We start from the raw sequence: 22,879 nt of genomic DNA on the forward strand, positions 1-22,879 counted from the left end.
ACATTTCTTAATACCGCAGTCTTTCTCTAAAACTATGCGATCGCTGGGCATTTTATCATATATGTTTAATATAGTATGACGTATTGCATGAGGTATAGCTTAGTTATATGCTCTGTTACGTACAACGTCAGCTCCCAACACGCACAAAATCAATAGGACAGTTTATTTCTAATTATTTCATCCCTGCATTGCTCCAATTTGTGTTTGGTGAGCGTTGCACATTTCGGTTGTTTGTACGTTGTGTTTTGCTGCAATTTTTTTCAGCAGTCTAGTGAACAACAGTCATTAACTGACCAGAATTGTTTCTCAATTTTATTTACTGGCAAAACAAACATTACACTATAAGAGAATTAATTGTACCTGTAAGATTTTCGATTGTTTCATTTTATGTTTTCCCTAACAACCAGAACTGCATCTTAATTCACGGCACAGTTCACATTCACGTGTTTCTTTATTGATTTCTTTTGTGCTGGTATTTTTATCACTTTGATTAATATTTCAGAATATTTATTTCTCCATTCGAAAAACAAAACGCAAGTGTCAATCGGAGCAATATTGGCATATACAATCATTTTCTCACCTATGGGAAGAAGTAACTCCAACCAGTATCTCAGATGATACAGGAGAATGTCGCGTACACGTAGTAAAATTATATAGAATGAATATGTTGAATTCCTGGAATAATGCAGAGAGAATATTGTTTCTTAGGTACTAGTGATGAAATTGGAGAGAAATAAAGTCTTTTCAGCCTACGACAATTATTCGATGACCAGGAAATGGAACACTAGTGATGAAATTGGAGAGAAATAAAGTCTTTTCAGCCTACGACAATTATTCGATGACCAGGAAATGGAACACTGTTGAATGTCAGGATCGGCGTATCTGATGCATGTATTTAGTGAAAAGGACAGCCAGTTCTGAAAAGATAATGAATGTTATCGCGCCCAACGCAATGGGCTGCTGGAAGATGGTTGCAAATTCTGTTCCCATTGAACCTGTTCACATCACTGCTGCCCATTGTATTCGAGTCGTTTGAAGGCCGAATGGAGTTCTAGACTGAGTAGTGATGGGTGTTCTTTCAGGAGGAAGCCATCGAGCATGACATTGGTATTAGAGTTAGTACTGGAAAAAGTTGCCAAAAAGCATGCTTATAAAGCATCATCCATAAGAAAACCAACAACAAAAAATATCCTTCCCATATACGGATCCATCCATTCAAATAATAATTTGACTATTTCTTCCTTTATTTTATTTAAACTACCCAGTTCAGCAACAATATATGAAAATTTGTTCCAAGAATCACCACCTGTTGACTGAAGGTAAATTTCTGCTCATCTATCCTGCAACCATCCTTCCTCAATTTGAATTTATGTCCCCTCATATGTGTAATCTAAGCAAGGGGAAGAATGTTATTAATACGCTAGGAATAATGCAGTCCAAGCTTTACTTGATTGACACAATCCAGTATAAATATTCTGGTCCACTGAATGGAGATATAAATTTCTTCAAAAGGTTTCCTTTTTCTGGTGACTTGTATATAACAGAATGCATGCAGGAAATGATCTATCTTTTATACAACCGTAGTTTAACAAAAGATAGTATTAGATCATTGCCTAGAGTGCACCCAGTTGATGTACAGAATTTATCACTAATTGCATTTTATAGAGTTGAAAAAGTTGCTGTAATTTTTATTTTTCATTTATCATTTTACTGTTTTTCAGATAATATCGTGGCTTCGGCAGGACAACAGTCCTTATTTCTCCTGCTACAACTGAAGACAATTTGCCCCAGAAATAAACAAAAAAATTACAGACTTTACAAGAAAGCTTAACATGCATATTTCGATATTAAAATTAATGCGAAAAGGTAACTCATGGGTTCCACATTTTCTCCATTTATTTTTTTTCCCACCCTTTTGAATATAGTGAAATTAAGCCTGTATTCCTGGTGAGCTCTAGTGAATAATATTACACTGTTATTTCTGAGTCTGTGCAATATTCCAGAGTACAGTATAAAATCGACTGTTCGTTATGATCTCCACGATGAAGAGGTACCAATTCCAAGGAAATCACAAAACGGAACAGTTCAATGCTGGAATATTTCACACCTTCTCTATCTCAGAATATGTTAAAAATATTTACGATAGGGAAAACTCAATTGCAAATTTGGAATCAGAATCTCAAGATAAGTTTTTTATTTTGCTTTAAAATGCAAAAAAAAAGAAAATCTTTCTTAAAAACAAGTATGCGGAGTGCCACCAAAATCAGCCAGTTAACTAGATTTAGTAAAGTTTGTACATTTGTTTTCTGAAATTATGAAATATAACGATTTTATAAAATAATTGAAATTTTAATTTTTTTCTAAATTGATTTCCAGTTCCTTATAATATCAAATTACGAAGTCGATCTAGTAAAATCAACTTTTATATGTCCAAGATTTGGGACTTCTTTATTAGGGAGTCGGTTGGTTTTAGTGAAAATCCTCTGAACCACTTCAACCATATGAGAGGTATGTTTGCACTTTGGTTGATTAGGAAAAGCTTGCAGTGTCCTCCAGAAAATCTGATGGTAAAATCCAAGAAGACAAAGAGAGCGAAAAGAGACGAGATTCTTTGAAGAAAATGAACTGTCCTCACAGTTCCTGTGTCTGGTCATCTTTGTTTTTATTCTCTCTCTCTCTCTCTCTCTCTCTCTCTCTCTCTCTCTCTCTCTCTCTCTCTCTCTCTCTCTCTCTCTTATTTTGCAAGTCCTATAGAAAACATTTCATCTTGTTTTCTGGAAAAATAGAAGAAACCACACAGTTAGAATCTCATGGATGGAAAATATACAAGAACCCTTTTGTGGGAGATCGAATTTTAGTAGTCTCTGAAAATTTAATGATGCAACACATACCGAATATATATGTTACAATTATACTTACTTTGTTGGCGTCCCTTTATCTGATTTATTTTTATTCTGAATTTCTATACTTATTCTCTTTTTTTTTCTGCTACTGTTATTAGCGTGAAGTAGTGTTTCTCTTGAGAAACGTGTGCATGTGTAGCACAATGGTATCGTCACCGTCCTCCCCACACCGAGTGGAAAAGGCCCGGGTTCGAATCCCGTTGATGACGCGAGGAACTTTAGTGGGCTTTTTTCGTCCAGCAAAAGAGAAAAATCGACCAGAGAACACACGCAATTTACAGACACGAATACGGGTTAATGTAATCATTTACGGGTAACCCTAAAATAGTATTTTTTTCTCTTGAGAAAAAGAAACATATTAAATTCAATCTTTAAGAAAAATGTTTAAATTACATTTCAGACAAAAGTGAAAGAACGTAGCTGTGAATAAATTTTCACTCAGTATTTTGTGAGCTGAAAGATATGGACATAGATCAGTTTATGCACTTTTCCTTGAAGGATATATTTACATCTCCAATCCTCATATACTCTATGGCCACTTGATCATGTTAATTTTAAACTTCAATATTATTATAATCTGAAAAAATGAATGTTAGTTAGTAATTTGTTTTCTTTTGTATTTTGCTGATTTAATACAAGCTAACATTCTTTTTTAAATTTTAATTCTACAACTGAATTCCCATAATTTTGTCTGAAGAAATTTATATTTTCATTTTGCATCACTTTGCAAATAGCGTTAAAGCTAATTAACTAAATGATTTTGTAAATTTTAAATAAAATAGAGAAGGATTAATTAATGATCATCATAGAAAACTTTAATTTGATTTATCCATCACATAGCAGATTTTTTATGATAATCCTCGATCTAGTGAAATTACAATAAACGGAAAAAAATATTTTCGAGCCCAATTGACTCACTCGGAAATTCCTATATTAACCAATGGAATGCTTTGCTTTCATTCCTGAGATCAAACATTATATGATTTCAGATTGTTAGTGGTATTCTGAGGTCCAGAAGTATCATGGAATTTCTCCCTGTGTGATATGAACCTCAATCTGAGGTTCAGGATAAATAAGTTCCCCGAATTTTGCAATACGTGTACTTTTGTGTCAGAGACACGAAATTATTAGGAGGAAAAATGTTCACCACATGAATTTTCTTTGGCTGTCTGATTTTAAAATCTATTTAAAATTTACTTGCAATAATTCTTTTAAATAAATTGAGGTCAAACAGTTTTCTATAAATTCTATATTTTGAGCAAAAATAATTCCAAACATAGCACAACCAATTTCTACAATTCAATTTCTTTGAATTGTGGAAGTTGAAGTTTTCGTCTTCCATAAAATTTCCTGCAAAGACGTTTTCAAAAACGTTTTCCAAACAACGTAGGAATAATTAGACATGGCTTTTTGGTTTCTTACAAAGCATTCAAGCAAAATAATTATTAAATAAAATATATATATCATCACGGTCCTTATTACCACAATGTTTATTCACATTAGTCCTGCCCAATTCTTGTTTCTCTCTGATTTCTGATCATGGCATATTTTTTATCTTTTTAAAGGAGAATAATTACGTGGAAAATTTTTAAGAATTTAGTTTTTAAAATAGTTTAGAATGTAACTTTAAAATTGCTTTAATTTTGCTTATTTTAATCTTGAATTTGGTGATCCAACATGACACCTGAAAACTCACCATTGTAATAGGTTTAGCAATTAAGTCAAAATATTTACTTAATAAACTAATTTTGCATTATTCATGCAATGAAAATGAGTAGTTCACATGAAAATTTGTTTATGTGGGGACAGGTTTGGAAATTTGTTACAATTATTGTACACGTTTTTGGGCTAAAAGGAAAATACAACCATTGCATGATTGTTGTGTATTTAGTGTGGATCAGCAGTATGGATATTAAGGAATTTTTTCAAGGGCTATGAAAATTAATAGATTTAGGAATAATGGAATTAAGCGATTTAGCAATAGTGGTATTAAGAGATTAAGGAATAATGGGATTAACAGATTAAGTACTAATGGCATATAGAGATTATGTACTAATGGAATTAAGATCATTTAGGAATAATGGAATTAAGATAAAAAAATGAATGATATTTAGAGATTAATGACTCATGGGATTAGAAGCTTATGGACTAATGGGATTAAGATTAATCGGATGCCATAAAGATTATTACAGCTTTTCAGAATGAGAAGGATTATTTGATGAATTCATAAATTAAAACATAAATAAGTATATTGAAAAATTAATAATATATTAAGGAAATACAGATATAAATTTAATATAACCAAAATACATAAACCGCAAAAATAAATCAATACAAATATAATATAAAATAAAAATAATTCTGAAATATTTAAATCAATATCCCTATAATTTATCTTATTTTTATTTTTCTTTAATTAGAACTTTCCTTTCACTTTGCAATATTCTTCAATATTACCGTTGGGGTAGGGTTTTAGGTGCATTAGCAACTTAGACTGTATTGCACCTTGTGTGTGTGTGTGTCTGGGTTTATAAATAAACATATATAGTATTATCATACTATATATACAAAATAATAAAAATAGTGTCTGTTCAAGGGCACATTTTGTTTTGTGCGATCTGAAAAACCATGGAATAACACATGTGGAATCCTACTCCCGCAGTGTGAAATTGGGTTTGCGCTACGCAGATTGAAAAAAAACTTTTAGAATTCCTCCAATCTATGATGGACATGAGCCACAACTTCTTCAAACTACTGACAAATCGTGAAAGAAACATTTGTAAGCGATAGCTATATGGAAATTTTATTCTGCCAGGCACATCCCTTCATAACTGCAGTATATACATCTGCGAATGGGTTCTTGTAATAAGTAATGAACCAGTACAAGTATTCATGTTGAGTTAATTGCGGCCACCAGGGTTTCCCCGATATCCGCGGTATTTATAAGGCAATTTGCCAAAAGCAGGCATAGGAAAAAGAAAAAAAAAAAGAGAGAAAATTTATAAGGGAGGAAATAAGATAGCAATATGTTAACTAGTGTTGAGTAATGTGTTGGTAATGTTGTATGTAATGCCGGCATCTGGCTTTAGCAGCAGGGGGCCGAGGGCAAAGACACGTCCCGATCCCCCGCTCCCGTCCCTAGCCACCAGGAGGCAGCCAGGAACTATTCTAGCAAAAATAAGGGGATAATTCAACTAATAACCCGGAAAAAAAAAGAAAAAAACTACTATAAATAAAAGTTATAATTTACATTGACAGGCCAGCAAAACTCCCAAACCAGAAACAAGCAAGAAGTAAATATTATTTGGGTAGACCCCAAAAAATAGCAAATTGCAGAAGGGATCAACTATTAGAAAATTACCGATATATTTAGTTAAATACCATAGTAAGTAGCCCAAGTAGACCACAGTTTAGAAGACCTCAATAAGAGAATATAAATTAGCAATAGTAAGTGTCTAATTTGGAAGCCAAGCCCGCCAAGTCAAAAGCAATAAAGTAAATTCTAATTAATAGAAATTGGTAACAATGCCACGAAATATAGCAACAACCCTAGAAATTATAACCAATCAAGGTCAAATCACTCAGTGTACTTAAAGAATCAGCACACCAGCTATTATTATCTTTGAGTTATTACAAACCAAATGATCTAGAAAACTAAACATCAGTACACACGCCCAATGCAGCCCCAAGAAGAAAGTATTTACAATAAAATTAAATTATAAAACATAGTTACAACCCCAGAAGTTACAACCAAATCAAGATCAAATCACTCAGTGTACCAAAGATCCAGCACACTAGCTATCAATTATCATTTTAGAGTTATTACAAACCAAATGATCCAATAAATTAACTATTAACTATCATTACTAGAGCCACACCAGCACATATGTCCAATACAGCCCCAAGAAGAACTATTTACAATTAAATTAAAAACTATTTACAGTTAAAAACAGTAAACTAACTACCTTACTACACCAGCACACATGTCCAATGCAACTCTAAAAAGAAACTATTTACAATTAAATTAAAATTATTTACAGTTAAAAACAGTGATGACAGGACTGTACAAGAAGTTCATCATTTAAAATTTTGTTTCATTATTAAATACAGAGTACTTGCAGAGATTAAGGCTTTAAAGTAGTCCTTAATTTGACAGCATTCAAGGCAGCAAGGTAAACAGGACAATTATGATCTTTAAAGGAGTGTTTAGAGTCCTTCTTCCGGATCCTGCAATTCGAGCATCAGACCGGAGCATTTGGCGTAGGACAGGATGATACATTATGACCAGTTAGTGCACAGTGGCCACAGGTTTGTGTAGTTTGCCTGCAGAAACGAGCGGAGTGCCCATACTGGAGAAAATTAATGCATCGGGAAGTTATATAAAAATTCTTTATAACATGAAATGAACCAGTACAGGAAGTCGCATCAATATAGGATTCACCCATCAATGATGAGAATGTTGGCAATTGGTCCGGATCATTAAAGACAGTCAACCCCTCGGCCAACAGGAATGCCTCAAGTTCTCTTCCTCTTTCATCGGAGTCCATTCCAATAACAAAATGGTCTGCCCCTAGTGTCTGCATCACCATCTCCAGGTATCTTACATATTCCTTTATTAATTCTGTAGGTCTACATTATAGAGACACAAAAATATGGCTCCAAGCGCCCCGGTAACCTCAGCACATACACCATGTCTCGTACACACTGAGCATACAACGTTAACAACTAGCTCCGGATCCACTATTAATATCGCTGACAATGGGAACTCCTCAGCCCCCACAATCCTGTATCTCTTAGGATATCCAGAAATCTTATTTCTAAAGACATACAGCTCCTGCAGTAATACAAGACACGCATGCCTTTCCTCAATTACCTCTGCTAATTGCGAGGCAATGTTCGTCGCCCTCTGTATATTAACCTGCATAATTGAACATCTGGTTTTAATTATCATAATCTGTCCTGCGTTTGAAAACGTCCAATGCCCGTGCATAGTCCGGACAAAGACTGTCATTGGCAGAGTGGTCAGAGGGGACTTTCCTCCTACAGCAATTGACATATTTAGGCATCTCCTGCTTACTCAGGTAATCATTAGAGGAATGTCCCTGTATTGTACAATGGCCCAATGGCCGCAAAAAGTATCGTTTCGGCAATACTTTGCCACATGTCCAAAAGACATGCATTTATAGCACTGTGTTGGGGCCAGAAGATCCCTCACCCTGTGAGACCACCAGTCGACGACCTCTTACTACCTGGCGATCAGAATTCTCCTGATATATCCCGATGTTTCCAGCACAAAGTTCAAGCCCAGTTTGCCCCGCGCCTTATTTCGAGTCAAGACTACTGTTTCTGTTTGAAACGACTCTTCAGAAATCCCGGATTCGCTAAGATTCTGATCCAAAGTTCATCTGTCAGATGATCAGTGGTCATATCTTTATCTAGATCGAAGATTACCATCTTTGGTTTATGACTTAAGGGTCGCTCGACCTCCAGACCTAAATTTCCTATTCTAGAACACTGTATTATCTTATGGATACCCTGTTCAGTAGTAGCCTCTAGGGCTACTCTTCGATCTCGTATCGGTCTGATCGCAATTACTTTGGTCTCCTTCAAAGCTGGTCGGATTGTCCTAAGAAGTTCTGAGTTCACGTCATCACTTGATTTGAAACTGCCCGTCTTCGCTTTAATAATTACAGTTTTTGATACCGGACGTTCAGTAATAAGAGGTCCTGTTACCTCTGCATATATCCTTCTTCCCAAAGGTTTTCTAATCTCAGATTGTCGATGAAGTCTCGCTTTAAACACTTGATTCTCCAAAATTGTCTTTTGTAGAATTCTTTCCATCTTACCCCAAAGGAATTAGGTCTTCTTGATCGCTTCACCTATCATGACGAACTGTTCATCTATTATAATATCTATAAAGTTTTCTCGAGCCCTATTTATTTAGTTCTTGGAAATCACCTATATTCACTGGGATTCCTGTTTCCGGCCCTTGATCCTCAAGATCTTCTGGCGTACCTGTTGCTTCCAACTTGATCATCAAGATCTTCTGGGGTACCTGTTGCTACCCATTGATCCTCAAGATCTTCTGGGGTTAATTTTCTAGCTTGTTCTTCGGCAGCAACTACCCAAGTACGGAGCTTCCTTTTAGGTTGCATCACCACAACGTCCTCAAGATCTTTATCCTTTAACACTGACTTCGTCTGTGGCTTTGGTCTTGCTTTCAGTCTCTTCTTAGTAACCTGTTTTTCAGTCTGCTGGATATCCGCTGGTGCTTTCGTCTCCATCTTGATTTCCTTCGCTTTGGTTACATTAGGAAGGACTACTCTAGGGAGATCAGCCCTATAATAAGCTGTTATTTCTGGTATGTCTGTTTCCTCTTCTTCACCAATCTGGGGGCTTGAGGGTATACCTTTCTTTTTGAAGCATTCCGGCTACATGAAATCTTCCAATTTAAACAAAAACCAAAGAACAAAAGTTTAATTAAAGTTAAGAAATCGTTAGTACAATGATATAAAAACTCCATAAATTTATAGAATAGATAAACAATAATAATCCAAAAAACCACGAAATTTAGATCAAACGCAAAAATATCTCACTCTGCCAGCTGGGGTTGCCCCCAGCTGCCCTGCCCAGACTACTAGGAGCTAAAGCTCTTTGAAGTGGTTGTGCAGTAAGGATGAAAGCAAAATGCTCAGTTGTAAACCACAACCAAGATCAAAATCGCAATTTGCACAAACCCTACTACTTTTCATTAGCTTTGGCACCTGGGCCTCGTCTCAAGTGGTGGAGTAATATATTGAAAGTGAAGATATCCAACGAGTGGCGTGGCCAGCCGTAACCATCGTGATAATATTGTTACGGTGGCGACGGGCCAACACATTCGCTAGACTTAAATCCGAACTGACATGTGTGCAACGCCCTCGGACGTTGCATTGTACGTAGACAGGTAACTCTTTCGTGAGTTGGTGAGCTAAGGCCTGCCCTTTTTGAAGAATGGGATTTCTTGCCACAGAATGTTATACACACCCTTACATCACGCACGGTTCACCGGAGTTAAACCTCTATGGACGTTGGACGGGATTATACGCCATATTGATGTCATATTTTCGAGCATCTTGTATCTACTTCTGTAATTTGAACTTTTTGGTTATTTGTTTTGATGACACAAAGATTCCCAAGCTTTTTTTGAATGGCTGCAGAATTAAAGTCAAGGCTAAAAAAAGTCTGCCTTCTGTAGAAGACCTTTTTCTTTTTTCACCTTGATGCCATTACCTCTGAGAAACTGTTTCAACAGAAAAAACCGTGAAGATAATTTGTTAATTTATGTTTAACTGAAATGCACCGCTATAACACTAAATTTAAGAAGGCTATTGTGTATCTGGATCAGCTAACTGCGATATGTTCTATCCCAGAACTGATCTACCTATACCTTCATCAGCTGCATGGCACGGATAAATGGGTGAGAAGTGCAGTAGTAGAATGGGTGATAAGTACAATTGACTGTGTGTTAAGTGCTCTAATTTGCTAAATGCAATTTTTGATAATGTTTTCGTCAAATAACTAGTTGTAAATTCCTCTAACATATGGGCTCAGACGAATTTAATTTACAACTTCTGTTCATAATGTGGTCATGCCATATTATGGACAGAACAGTTTTGTTTTTTAAACATATGGTCTGTATCAGATGATGCAATTGCCTTAACAGTTTCATCATATGATACTGATTATATTATAATCTTATGATGAAATTGTATACGGTTAGAGTGACTTTAGGTCTGGAAAAGGATTTTGGTGTAGAAAAAACCTATAGAGACCGTGGAATCAAGATTCCAAGCCAAAAACATATTTTGTCACCAGGGACTTAATTTTCGTATGGCACCATACGGAGGAATTCATTCCATTTTTTTCTCGTGATTCACTTTTCGGTTATTATAACGTTTCTAGATGAATAACTGCATTGTGAAATCTAGCATATTAGTATTAATATTGGCATGCCATTAATATTAATATTAATATTAATAGTGTGCATAGAAACAAAAAGAAACTAACCAATGTCACTTTTCTTCACTTTGTTTACGAATTTTTTCGTGCTGCTCATAGCCCTTTTTCAGTCTTATTACTCTGATGAGTATAACGAACATATCTACAGAGAATTGGAGTGGGTCAGTAAATCAGAATGTCTTTTAATGTGGGATTTTAACTTTTCAGATATTGAGTGGAACTGCTGGGCTGATCACTCGCCCGCTAGCAAGAATTTTTGGATTTACAGAATGGCTGTTTTCTGTAGCAGCATGTGCAAGAGGGAACCAGAGGGAGAAACACTGTTGATCTGATTATCAGCAGTGATTATTCATGCATTATTAATCTGCAGAAAAAGGAACCACTAGGTAGCAGTGATCACAGTATGCTGAAGTGGGATTTACTCAAAGATGTAACTACCATCGGTAAAGGGAGGGGTTTTTGCTTTAAAAAAGTTGACTAAAATTTTCTGAGACATTTTTTAAATTCTGTACAGTGGGAGCAAATAATGGTGTTACCAACAGCAAATTCTAAATTCGAAGCATTGAGGGAAGTAATCTTGGAAGCTGCTACGCTTTTCATACCAAATAAGAAATATTTGGGGCCTAATTGAATGTCAGAGAATTAATGAGACTCATAGCAGAGAAGAAAAATTGCATGGGATGCATATAATTATCAGGCGACCCAGAAGCCTATACTAGATATAAACTTGTCTGTAATTAAGTCACAAAAGAAATTAGGCAAACAAAGGCAGATTACGAGAATTCTTTAGCAAAAAATGAAACAAAAACTGCAAGGACTTCTTTTAAGGTGTAAACTCTAGAAGAAAGTGATGAATCAGATTGGTCCACTTGATATCGATATTTCGACTGTAGATGATCATTCTCAGATAGCTGCCCAGCAAAATGAGTATTTTGCAACTGCATTCACACATGAGGAATTCAGTGGGAAATAGAGGCTAGGAGTTTATCAAACGCTAATAGTGAGCTAAATAACTTTGTAATAACTGACAGGAAAACGGAGGATACATCGTTAAAGTTAAACATGAGAAAGGTGCATAGGGTGGATGGGATCTATCCAGTTATATTAAGGAAGACAGCAGGGGAAATAAGCAAACCCTTAGCAATAATTATGAGATATTCCTTGGAGTCGGGGAAGGTCTCCTCGGACTGGAGACGTGCAAGTATATCCCCAATTCACAAACGAGATCAAAGGGTAACACGAGTAATTACAGACCTGTTAGTTTTACTTTTGTTCTGGGGAAAGTAATAGTTTCACTGGTAAAAGAAACATTGCAGGATTATCTAGACAAGACTGCAGTAATAGTTCTTGCGCAGCATGGGTTTATTAACGTTAAATCTTCCCTGACAAATTTCATTGGATACTATGATATGGTAAGAAAGGTACTGGATGCAAAATATAATTTTGATGTCATATACTTGAATTTCAAGAAACCCTTTGAGACTGACTGTTGCACATAGAAAGCTGCAGCAAACATTAAGCAGTACGGCATGAAGGGAAAGTTGTTGCTATGGAGAAAAGAATGGTTGAGCCGTAGAAGACAAAGAGTGGTAATCAAAGGACACTGATTGTTGTGGACTAATATTATAAGTGGAGGCCCCAGTGTTCGGTGATGTGACCATTGTAGTTTTCTATATTATCAGTGACGATGACGAAGGTATAACAGGCTTAAAGTGCAAGTTTGTAGATGATGCAAAGGTTGGCAATGTGGTTAATGACAATAACGTGTAATTACAGGTATGCAGTTGCAATAGGATCCAAAAATTTAGGTAGAGGGGTTGAAAGAGGTGGCAACTAAATTTTAACATTGTCAAATGCAAAGTACTGCATTTAAGTAGCAGTAACCCCAGAGTAACGGACCAGCTGTGCAGGACGACTCTCAGGGTAGTGGAGAATGAAAACGTAACTGAATAAACTTTTGGAGCGGATGCAGAGGTGAATGGGAAGTATTTGTTTATTAATTTATTTTTTTGGCTGGCGCTGTATAAGCTTCCTTGATTGCATCATATGCCACTATTATTGCTAATGCTATTCTTATACGACCTCTGTAAAAGTCCCTTTTACCTGTCCGAAATTTCTCACTGTCTCCTCATTTCATCGTTACACCAAGGTACACCAACCTACAAATTTTGTCCTGCTTAGTCGCAAGCTGCACGAGTTACACCCCGTTTTCAAAACGTTCTGTTAATTTCATCGAGCAGCGCAGTAGACATGCGAGGAGAAAATAGTACAACTGTGAATGCATGATGCCGCTCCAGACGAAGTAAACCTACTTCCATTTTGGAGTGATAATAGGTATCCACGTCAGCAATCGGCCTGTATGTAACATTTATACAGCACTATATATTCTTAGTTCCACTATTCGTGATTCGATCGCAAACTGAAGCAGACTAGTATTATAACCGTTACGAAAAAATCCAGCAAAGTTCCGAAATTGGCGGAAAGTGACAGAAGAGCCCTGCAATGAATCGGATCGGAAAACAGGTGGACTTTTTTGGAGCAAACAGGAAACTTCAGTGAGGCGATTGGGACACTCATGTCATCACCAGTACAGTGTGCAGGACGCTGCGTGGTAGTGCTCGATACCGTTGTTTTCCATCCATAAGATACTAATCACCTAGGCTAATATGAGACGAATGGTAGTTTGGGGTTTGGCCTTCCATTCCTGAACCGTAGACCATAGGAAAGATGGGCTTTGGACAAACGATGAAAGTCGAGGTCTATCAAGAAAAAACATGCGTTACCTAGGTTGTGATAGCATTTTGGGAAAGGCCAATGCCCGTATCAACAGGAGAATGCTTCATGTCATATCGCTTTAGTTGTGACGGACTAGTTAGTATTACCATTAGTAAAGTAAAATGATACAAGAAAGCAAGCTTATGCAGCATCAGCCAAAAAAAAAAAAAAAAAAAAGAACCAAAACTTCTGATTTCACCCATCCATCGACTCCAACAATTTGTCTAGTTCATCTTGAATTTATTCAAACCATCCACTTCCTCAACATCTCACAGAAGTTTACCTTGGCTAAACGCAAATTTCCATACATCTATTTCGCAACCATCTTTCTCAATTTGAATTTATGTCAAAGCCCCTGTAAAAAAGCTGCAAATGTTCTGAGGTCGATTTCCTGTTTGCTGGAAGGAAAGCTTAAGTTTCCAGGAGAAGAAAACATGCTACACCCACCTTAGATCAAATAACTCAGCCACGTTGTGAAAAAGGCCCATACAAATTTCTCACGTCATTGACGAGATTCGAACTCAGGTCTTTTCTACACAGTGCGTAGAGGACGGCGATCCTACCAAGTGTGCTACTCACTGTGATAAGGTTCCAAGAGAGTTGTTGAAAATAAGAGCCCTGTGAGCACTATTTGAAAGGTCAGTATTTAATTTCCAGTCTGAAATTTTTTGAGAGATGAATGCCGTTTGTAGACTAGTTAGGTCTATATAAAATTCTCCCAGATATTGGAGAATATTTGAATACTCAGATTGTGTTCAAAGGTGGACTCCGAAAATAATCTTTTTTGGTGGTTCAATATACCATCATCATCATCATCATCAGCCATTTTCAATCCACTGCAGGATGAAGGCCTCTCCAGCAACTTTCCAGTTCCTTCTGTTTTGAGCACTGGCCATCCATTTACTACTCAAAAACTCATGAATTTCATCTATCCATCTCCGCCTTGGTCTTCCAGGTTTTCTTCTAGCTCCTCTTGGGTACCATTCTGTTATTTTCTTAGTCCATCTGTCATCATGTCTTCGAGCTATGTGTCCTGCCCAAGACCATTTTAGTTCTTTAGTTTTGATAAGAATGTCCTTTACTTGAGTTTGCTGCCTAATCCATGTGTTTCTCTTCTTATCTAACAGTCTGATTCCCAATATAATTCGTTCCATTCTTCGCTGTGTAGTTCTTAGCTTCTCTTCCATTCTTTTGGATTCATTATTTTACGTTTCAGACAAACTGGGATATTGCTCTTCAGTATGTGACTATATTTCCTGAATGCTATCCATCCAAAATTTATTCTTCTCTTGACTTCCAGCCATTTATCATTATTACAGCTAATAACTTGTCCCAGATAAGTATATGACTCCACCTTTTCAATTACTGCTCCTTCAATCATTATTTCCCTTTCCGTGGCATACTTGTTCATCATTACTTTTGTTTTAGCCATATTCATCTTTAGTCCAAAATCCTTACTAACTGTGCATAACTGATTAAGATTTTCCTCTAATTCTTTGGGATCGTGGCTTATGACCACAATGTCATCTGCAAATCGTAAATGGTTTAGGTACTCTCCGTTCACATTGACTCCTTTCTGCGACCAGTCTAATCTTCTGAAGGCTTCCTCAAGGGCAGCAGTAAACAGCTTCGGAGATATTGTGTCTCCTTGTCGAACTCCTTTCTCGATTTTAAATTTGCTACTGTCTTTGTCTAGTCTAATAAAGGATGTAGCATTCTCATATATTTTCTTCAAAATCATAATATATGGAGTATCTATGCCTTGTCTTTCCAGTGCCCGAAACATTGCCTCATGCTGTATGGAGTCAAATGCCTTTTCATAATCCACAAATGCCAGGCATAATGGTGTTTTATATTCATTTGCTTTCTCCATTAGCTGTGATATTACTTGAAGGTGATCCATAGTTGAGAATCCTGTCCTAAAGCCAGCTTGCTCTTTCGGTTGATTCTCATCAAGTATTCTTTCTAATCTGTTAGTAATGACCCTTGTGAACAACTTGTAGATATGGGATAACAAGCTAATTGGTCTATAATTTCCAATTTCTGATTTATCTCCTTTCTTATGCAGCAAAACTATGATTGCATTATTCCACTGCTTAGGCATCACACCTTTTCTAATGCACTTTGTGAAGAGCCTTGCCAGTTTTTGTGTTATGTCTCTTCCTCCCAATTTTAACAATTCTACAGTAACTTCATCTTCCCCCGGGGCTTTCCGATTCTTCATTTTCTTCAATGCATGTTCTACCTCATCAGGAAGAATATCGGGTATGTCGTATGTGTTGCTACTTTGCAATCCATCTTCCCCACTGCTGGTATCATTCCCTCGCTCCTTGTATAATTCTCTATAGTAGTCTTCTGCTATTTGAATTATGCCTTTTCTGCTGTTTATAATTACACCATCGCTATTCTTCAGTTTCAGTATCATTTGTCTTTCTGTATTACTGCTCATGGCTGCTGATTTAAATCCTTTGTTTTTCCTTAATGCTTGTTCTACGTTTCTTGTGTTAAATCTTCTGAAGTCCTCTCTGAGTCTCTTTCTAATGGCTTTGCATAACTCAGTATACTCGATTTTCTCCCTGTCAGTGTTTTTCTTGCTCTTCATTTGTCGTCTTTGGTTCATCATGACAAGTGTTTCTTGACTAATTTTTTCTCCTTTGGATTTCTTTTTCCCTATAGGTTTCTTGGGCTTTATCACTTTCAGAAAGTTGTAATATTCCTCGTCGATATCTTGGTCCTGAGCAGTCTGCAGAAGCTCAAACTTGTTCTTAAGTTCCAGTACATACTGCTTTTTCTCCTCCTCTGTTATTTCAAAGACCTTTGTATTATTTACTAGAGTCAGGTTTTTTCCTTTCCGTTCCTGCATCTATATCAAGTGTACATCTTACCATTCTGTGATCACTTCCAACATTTACCTTATTCAAGACGGTAACATCATTCACAATATATCTTCTGTTAGTGAGGATAAAGTCGATTTCATTAGTTGTTAATCCATTTGGACTCTTCCATGTCCACTTTCTGTTCACACTTGTCTTGAAAAAAGTGTTCATTACTGACAGTCCTTGAGATTCTGCAAATTCCGCAAGTCTTTCACCTCTTTTATTTCTTTCACCAATTCCAAAATTTCCTATAGTTCCTCTTTCTGCGCTGTTTTGCCTATTTCCAACCTTAGCATTGAAGTCCCCCATAATAATAGTGTAGTGGGTTTTCTGCTCATCTAGAAGACTCTCAATTTCAATGTACATTTCTTCAACCTGTTCATCATCATGGCTCGATGTTGGTGCATAAATCATTATAATCTTTAGCTTGTACCTTTTCCAGCTCTAATATCCTGTCTTCACCGATGAGTGATCCTACGTTATAACAGGCCAAGTTCAATTTCCGTGCATGGCAGCCTGGTCGTACCCAGAGATTCTTAGCACCCTCTGCTTCCACTCTGATCCTCTCGCTGCCGTAAGAGGGAGAGTGAAAGCTGCTGGGGACTGAGGGCCATTTGTATTGTTGTGCTCTCATTGCTGGAGGTTTGGTCTTTTCCTCTTCACGCTGACCAGGCGTCTTGAAGTGAACCACTCTACACGTTCGTTGCCACCTAACTGACGTAACAGGGCTTACCATCGAGAAGGTGTGCATGAGTGGATTTTAGGGAGGCAGGCCAACCGGACTTCTCCTAAATCTTCTGTAATAGAGAGATATTGGATCCATCAGTGTTTTAGGCTGAGTGTCTGATAACACACCGGATACCTGTTCCCCTCTAAGCCCTCAATATACCAGTCTGCCTTAAATGTGATTTGGAATTTGAGTCTGTTGTTATTAACAAATTGGCAGTTACTGTATTTCGAAGTACACTAACGAAGAGTTCAAGCCTGCAAAAGGAGGGTAGTGCAGGAATATAATTTAGAAAGAAAAAGACGATGCGGTTACAAGAATACTGATGACACAGGCTTGAGATGACTAATATCTAATTCCTTATTTAGTACAACAATGTCCTATTTAGGTTCAGGTACTAAAGCATGGTCAATGAAAATCGCTTGATTTTTAAAAATTAAACCATATGACGTTTTGAGAAGTAGGGCACACCAGTGTGCGTATTAAGTCCACATTGTGTTTTTATCTGACAATTATTAACTTCTTTATATCTCAATTATTATTCCTTAGTCCAACTGCCTAATTTTTCTAGACCTTTTTAGAGCAGCATAACATAATTACTGTTATTAACAACCCTACCAACTTTTGTATCATCTGCGAACTTAGACAATAACCCTCACATACCTTCATAAATAACATTAATGCAGAAACAACAGTGGGCACAGCAAAAAATCCTTGGCGGATTCTATTGATAATATTAGCATATGAAGAGTAGTGTCCACTGGTAATAACTCTGTCTTCTCCCACTCAGCTGACCCTTTTAATCAGAAGAGGAACTTGCCCACGCTGCTGCAATTTGTACAGCAGTCTAATAGGTGCAACTGTATCAAAAGCTTTTCTGAAATCGAACTATATAATATCCAAAATATTTTTTGTATCCAGTTTTTGTTACTTCTTCATTGTATCCAGATTTTGTTACTTCATTTTTAAAGACAAAATTTCCCCATTACTAGCCCACGCTGTAGCTAAAGTATAATTGCACTTCGGTCTATATCATCTTGTGCTAACCAGTGACTTCATTATTTTACCTGGAATATAAGTTAAGGACACTTGTAGGAAAACAGGTCTGTATTATTCATGTCACTCTTTTGATCCCTCCCCTCTCTTTGTGATTTGTAGATATATTCGCACATCTCGGTCCAATGGGAGTTTCCGTAATTCCAAGGATTGTTTCTTAATTATGGCTAACGGTTTGCTTACATCCTTTGCTGCCCTCCTTAATATATTGGTACGCAATTACGCACGGAATTTTGGGCCACGAGGGACTGTAAATAAATTCACATGTTTTCCATGTTCTATAATATCGAATCAAATTACTATGTGCTAAATATTACAAAACCAAAAGAGTCGTTTTTGTTGGATCTGTATAAGCAATTTTATTCTGTTAAAAACACTTAATTACTTAAAATCCTCAGTTTATATAGACCCCTTTATTCTTTCTTCTGATTTGTAAATGTGTCTCAATTTCATGAAATTTAAATTAAAACTTTACAATTAGAATTACATTATACTGTGGTAATTATAAATTTCAATGCTTCAATGGAAAATTTTAAGTATTACATTTTACTTTTCAGCTGAGATAATATTTTAAAGCATATGATTTCAAGCAGAAGAGAAATTAATGAAATTATATATCCTGATATTAATAAACCCATTGTCACTTGAAGATGACTTAAATTTAAAGCTTGGTATCTTTCGTTTTCCTTCAGAATATTGGTGTTTTTTCTTCTTCCTTTCAGCTGTATTCTAAACTGAGTGATCCTTACTATCTGTTGTATCACTCCAGCACTTTGTAGCCTCATTATCCTGGAAATTCAGAAAATATTGATTTCACAACATGAAATATTTTAAAGCCTATATTATCTTTGTGGCAATAAACTATCGTGCTTCAAAATTTTTGCTGAATATTGAATAACATTCACCATTTTTCGGAGAAATAAAATTATAGAGAAAAATTTATTCTGCTCATATTATTTTAGTTATAAATTTCAAAACTAATGTATACTAAGAAAAGTATTATTCTTACGTAATTGAAAATGTCTCCGAACAAGGATGTGCTTTTGGAATGTAGTAACCCAGAGGAATAGTATTAAAGCTGTCTTTTGATAGGCAAAAGTTTTCCGGGCCGTATTCTTGAACAGAATATTCGAAAAAACGTCTTATCCCAATGAAACAATAATTCTCATTCAAAATTTTTGGAAAAATGTCCTCCGCTGTTTGAACATTTAATGACGGATCACGTTCAATTTGACTTCGGATTAATTTGAAAACACTACTCGTAGAACGCTGAAAAAAATAAATAAAACAAATTCAAAAAATGTACCAATATTCCTTGGAGAATAATGGTTACTATTTATTCAGGCATGCACTACGTTTTCAAAATTAATGGGACCATAATAGTGTTTTAATATGGTGACGTATATGAATATCTCTTCTTGTACAAATATTCGACAAGTATATTTAGCCAATACAGTCTTGCATATTTGCAACCGAAGCTGCAAATATGCAAAATTTCTTTGTATTAGTTTCATGAGATAAATCATTTTCTTTCTACCAATGTAGTAGATTCAAATTCAGTGATGCCATATACTTTAAGACCTTATTTCTGAACAAGATGAGTCACAGTAGAGTGCCACACCTTGTTCAAACAATTATGGAGTCCATGACAAGAATTATATGATTATATTAAGGGTAGATTTTCCACATGAAGTATTAGGTAGGTGTTTCTAGTGCAAATCCAAATCAATAGTATCTCTGATATATTTTGATATATAATAATACGTTTGGATTTATTTACATGATTTTTTTTCTTATTTATTCTTAGGTTTTTAAGTACCACTCTACGTGTATGTTACAAAATAATAGGCTCAGAGCAGACTTGACTTACCATGATGGGGTTAATTGAAAAACTAGATTGTAAGGTGCCACAGCTTATTTCATTTCTGCTCAGCGCTCTCTCTAGTTCAGGTATGGTTTCTATGGGTTTCTCCTCGTGCAAAATCGTTAAGAATGACAAAAGACAACCGCTGTATGATGCTGTCATTATAGAAACAAAATTCAACCAGAATAACGCAAAAATCTGAAATGCTAGAGAGTGAAAGAATGTCTTCATCCCTGAAAGAGAAAATGACTGTGAAACAAAAGTATTTAAACTGGAGGATTTGCATTTTGAACTGTTATAAAAGTTCTCGTTTTAGACGGCGCTAATATGTGCCAGCTTATTAACTGAACTGAATATATTTAAGTAATTTTTAATGCAAATAACTTGCATTTCAAATAATTGAACAAGCGTGAAATTTATAATTAAAATAGCATTTCAACTATTTTGTAAGTATTATTAACATTATTCAATATTATTTTGTGTGGATTGATGAATCCAGCAGAAATGTAGGAAAAGTACATGTTTTAGAATCTAGGTTGTGAACTTACGAGATTTTTGTATCTTTCCGCATTCTACTTTCATCTACCTTAGTTACAGGTTGGTGTGTTTCACGTGTCTACGTTTCCATTAAAATTGCTCCTACCTGTTACGAACCGGAACATTTAACATCTCTGCCGACAGTCTGTAGAAGGACAGTAGTTCCCAGAAACTCTGTAACGAATATCTCAAACATTGGCACCTTGCTGTGGTTGAAACTTACCACTGTGTCTCGGATGTACCGAGACTGGTCTAATTACCGAATAGTATTTAGTCAATGTGATCGGAACTAACTCAATGAGAGAGGGCAGATCTGTGATCATCTGTTTCCGGCCACAATTCATTTAATTGTTCTAGCTGGAAACTACTTTCAAAGTTATACCCTAAAAATTGGTAGTTATTAAAACTTTTATGCGTTAACATACTTAGTCAACACAATAATATCGGAAGCTTGTATCAATTACTGGAATGATTTTACAAAAAAATGTTTCTTTATCAATGGGACTGGTAAAATCCCATTGATAAATCTTATCGCCCTTTTGGCATTAAGATTCTTTATCTTCGATGCCTATTTCATACCTTTTTTTTTAGCAAATACCAAGACTTTCTGTTATACGCCCTGGTATGAGAGGAAGTCACTCAAACTTTAACAGTAATATTAACTTTTACCTGAAATCGAATTTTCCCAAAAACAACCAATAGATCATGTACGGAAATAAGGAGGAAAAATACTTTTATAATTTTCTTTAAAAATTGTCAGATATTTCATAATAACCGCCATGATTACCAAAGAGAGACCACTTACCTTTTGATGTTAGAGTGGAAAATAGCATCCAAAAGATTTCAAGTAAAGTCTTCTTTTCACCCCTACGAAGGTGATATGAAATTGTCAGAATGAAGTAGCCCAATAAACTGCTAACTACCAAAGCGGTTAGGAGTAAAGCCCATACCTGGAAACCATTAAATGATATAATTAGGTCATATAAAAGAATCTTAGTTTATTACTATTTTGGCTTTTATAATTTAAGAGGAACAAAGACGTTAAATAATAAAGACGTCGCTGAATTTGTCACCTCCAGTTTTTATCCAGGCTAATGGAAACAATTCACATGTTCTTCGTGTAACTGAATTTTCACCATTGATGAATAAAAAAGGTTTTCATTTAGCGTTAGTCGCAATACAAATGTATAGGCAAGAAGACCTTGAGGTTGTCACAGACGTTCTCTCAGATATGCCAGACAAGCTGTTCTTGCTACCTGGGAGACTAAAACGCTGATGGAACTGATATTCGGGTGACAACCAAGACAAGTGGACCCAATTTCGGTGAAGTCCGGACGCTCTATGACAGCCAAATCCTCTGCTGCACCTTCACGATGGTGGGACTGTTAGTAATCCTGGGTATAACCTCCATGCACAAGTACATGGTGGGTGACCACCCAGGTGTGAACCAACGTAAGCAGGGGTCGAGGTGTGGCGCCCACACCACATGGAGGAACGCCGCCCCTCTATGTTACCAGGCAGTACTAGGTGGTAGATGACTCTCAGCAACCGGTGAAATACCACCACTTTGCTTATTGGAGGCTTGAAGTGGTGGAACCCAGGTTTAGTCTCCAGAGCTACGTTCCGGCCAACCCTTCCCTATCACTTCCATCATGCAGTATGATTGATGATTTTTGAGGTTATGATGAATGTCGTGGCGAGATCCAATATTCCTTACATTTCGAGGGTACAGCTCTAAAACGGCGTTCGCAGGCCGGCCGCTAGATAGTACACCGGACCAAACCTATTGGTAACTCTCTAGGAGGCTTCCGGATCAGCTAGTGTATAATCTTGCTACCTCTACTCTGCCAGATAGTGACTGGAGGGAGTCCGAGTAGTGTGTATGCGGGGAGCATTGTCGAGGCCACGTTATGTCAAGGATCTGGGTATATTCTTACCACATGTACGCCATATCCAAAAATTTCATTACTTCATACAGCATGTCCCACCCATTTTTTCTTACCATTGAATACACCATGAATTGTCAAAATAATAGAACAAGCTTATCTGCGAAAAGATCTAAACCTCCCAAGGACTTCCTAATTCATTTCACAAATATACGTGGTCTCAATTCCAATCTCAACGATGTCCATTTCCCATT

Source organism: Mastigoproctus giganteus, chromosome 4 (assembly GCF_048544385.1).
Source record: "Mastigoproctus giganteus isolate SK-2022 chromosome 4, ASM4854438v1, whole genome shotgun sequence".
In the NCBI taxonomy this organism is placed as follows: Eukaryota; Metazoa; Arthropoda; class Arachnida; order Uropygi; family Thelyphonidae; genus Mastigoproctus; species Mastigoproctus giganteus.